Below are 3,246 nucleotides of genomic sequence, written 5' to 3' on the forward strand. Positions count from 1 at the left end.
CTGGAGTGGTTGGGGGTGGGAGGGATGGGGTGGCTGGGTGATAGACATTGGGGAGGGTATGTGCTACGGTGAGCGCTGTGAATTGTGCAAGACTGTTGAATCACAGATCTGTACTTCTGAAACAAATAACGCAACATATGTTAAGAAAAAAGAAAAAGAAAAAGATAACAGGAGAGGAAGAAAAGGGGAGTATGTCAGAGGGGGAGACGAACCATGAGAGATGATGGACTCTGAAAAACAAACTGAGGGTTCTAGAGGGTAGGGGGGTGGGGGGATGGGTTAGCCTGGTGATGGGTATTAAAGAGGGCACGTTCTGCATGGAGCACTGGGTGTTATGAACAAACAATGAATCATGGAACACTGCACCAAAAACTAATGATGTAATATATGGTGATTAACATAACAATAAAAATTTTAAAAAAATAAATAAATAACTGTTGAATGAAAAAAAAAATACAGATCTGATGGAAGAGTGGGGGGACCTCATTCATCTGGTCCGTCAAATTTAGCTGGATAGCAAACCATTATGCACACACACAGATTCAGCCTGACTTGTAAGAAAATATATCTGGAACTCTACAAGCAGAAAAATGACTGCTTTTCGCGAGGTAAGAGGTGCAGAGTCAAGTAAATCTGCGGGGAGAGGTTGGAAGATAAATGGAGGCGGGAGGGAGTCTCCATAAGATGGCTACGGGAGAGCGTTGTAACACCGGAGTGCAATTCTGGAACCCTTAGCAATCTGCTCCGGTGAGAGACATCCCTCTCTGCAAGGGGCTTAGGGGACGAGAAGGGCAGAATTCCAGGTGGGTCACTGTGGTCTCAGGATCGACTCAGAACAAATGGGGGTACCTAACCGGTAGGGTGCCCGAGCAACGGAGCAGAGAAACTGGTTAAGGTCAGAGAGTCCAGGAAGGGACCCTCGGCTCGGGTCGCCGTAAACCGTGAGCCAGGCCAGTAGGGAGACCGCTCTTTGCCTGAGCACCCTGAAAAGGACTGGAGTGTGTAGGCCATTTACCATCCTGTGAGAGGGACAAAATGGCTGCGCCCACGACTGAGCAACAGCTCTCAGGGTGGCAGTGGCCCTGGAAATGACAGTAGGGCGTAACCATAACCTGGGGGCAGCAGAGAATGATGCGAGTAGGAGCCCACAACCGCTCGCGGTCACAAAGGCACAAAGCACAGTGACACTCGCGGGTCCCTGGGACTCCCCCTGGAGGATTGCAGTGGGTGCGAACCGTGGGAGTCTGCAGAGTTTGGTGCACACAGAAATGGAGACTGTTTGACCCGGAAGGTTTATTGAAGGGGGACCACGATCTTGTGGCTTTGGGCTAGAGATACCGACACAGCCATTCTTGCTCTGACCCTCTGAAGAGGCATGGAAAGCTCCTAGAGAACAAAAGCCACACGGAGGACCAGTTACACTGAGCCCCTCCCCCTGACAAGGGGTGGGGCAACTCCACCCAACTCCACACCTGAGAAGCAGCAGAGCAGGCCCCTCCCCCGGAAGAGAGCCGGGAAGAACAAGTGAACGACACGCTTAGGGATCCCACAAGACTACAAAACTCCAGAGCCAGGGGAAAATAGTATATTGAGCTCCAGGTGTTTCGTCATGACTCATTTTCCTTCAGTCTAAAATTTTCCTTTTCTTTCTTTTTTTTTTTTTTTTTACCTTATTCCCGTTTCAACTATATTCTTATTTTATCAACTTGTGTTTTTAAGTTGCTTTTTAACTTTCATTTTTTCACATCTACACTTTATAGATTTATGCTTCATTCTTGTCCTTTTTTCCCCCCCTATCCAATTATATATATACAAGTTTTGCTTTCTTTGCAATTTTCAGATGTAGCTTCTTCTAACACAGACCAAAATTCAGTCAGGAACAAGTGGATCACTTTGCTTTGTCCACCCTGTGAGATTATAGTCTCTCTTTGCCCACCCCTTTTTATTTTGTTGTTTGGTTTGGTTTGGTTTGGTTTTGTGTGCTTTTCTTTTGTGGTTTCCAACTGCTTCAGATTTGTGTAGGGTGTATTTTGCTTGGGTTGTGGTTGATATTTTGGACTCTGCTCACTCGCTCACCCATGATTCTCTGGGCAGAATGACTAGAAGGAGGAATTCACCACAAAGGAAAGAACCAGAGGCAGTAGTCTATGCTACAGAGCTAATCGATATGGATATAAGTAAGATGTCAGAGATGGAATTCAGGATAGCAATTATAAAGTTAATAGCTGGGCTTGAAAAAAGCATAAATGACAGTAGAGAATCTCTAAGGGTGGAAGTAAGATCTACTCAGGCTGACCTTAAAAATGCTATGAATGAGATGCAGTCTAAATTGGATGCTCTAACAGCTAGTGTAAATGAGGTAGAAGAAAGAATAAGTGATCTAGAGAACAGGCTGATGAAAAGGAAGGAAGCTGAGGAAAAGAGAGAAAGACAAATCAGAGCCCATGAAGAAAGATTTCAAGAATTTAATGATGTCTTGAAATGAAACAATGTTAGAATTATTGGGATCCTAGAGGGGGTGGAGGGAGAGAGGGCTAGAAGGTATATTTGAGCAAATCATAGCTGAGAACTTCCCTAATCTGGGAAAGGAAACAAGTATTCCTGTCCAGGAGGAAGAGAAGACCCCTCCCAAAATCCACAAAAATAGATCAACACCCGACAAATATATAAGTGAAGCTTGCAAATTTTAGAGCAAAAGAGAATACTGAGAGTGGCTCAAGACAGGAGGCTCCTTACCTACAGAGGGAGGAACATCAGGCTAACATGAGACCTAGCTACAGAAATCTGGCAAGCCAGAAAGGACTGGCATGATATATTCAGGGTATTCTAAGAGAAGAACATGCAGCCAAGAATACTTTATCCAGCAAGGCTGCCATTCAGAGATAAAGAGCTTCCAGGACAGACAGAAACTGAAAGCATATGTGACCACCAAGCCCTGAAAGAAATACTAAGGGGAATCCTGAAAGTTAAGAGAGAGCCCAAGAGTCACAAAGACCAGAAAGAAACAGAGACAATCTACAAAAAACAAAAACAAGAAAACAAAAACAGGGACTTTGCAGGCAACAGAATGGCACTAAAGTCATTATTTCAATTGTTACTCTGAATGTAAATGGGCTTAATCTTCCCATCAAAAGACACAGGGGTTCAGATTGGATAAAAAGCAAGACCCATCCATATGCTGTCTAGAAGAGACTCATTTTATTTATTTATTTATTTATTTATTTATTTATTTATTTATTTATTTAT

This window comes from Callorhinus ursinus, unplaced genomic scaffold, assembly GCF_003265705.2.
Source record: "Callorhinus ursinus isolate GAN/ISIS: 27379988/994484 unplaced genomic scaffold, GSC_fseal_2.0 scaffold73, whole genome shotgun sequence".
NCBI classification, from domain to species: domain Eukaryota; kingdom Metazoa; phylum Chordata; class Mammalia; order Carnivora; family Otariidae; genus Callorhinus; species Callorhinus ursinus.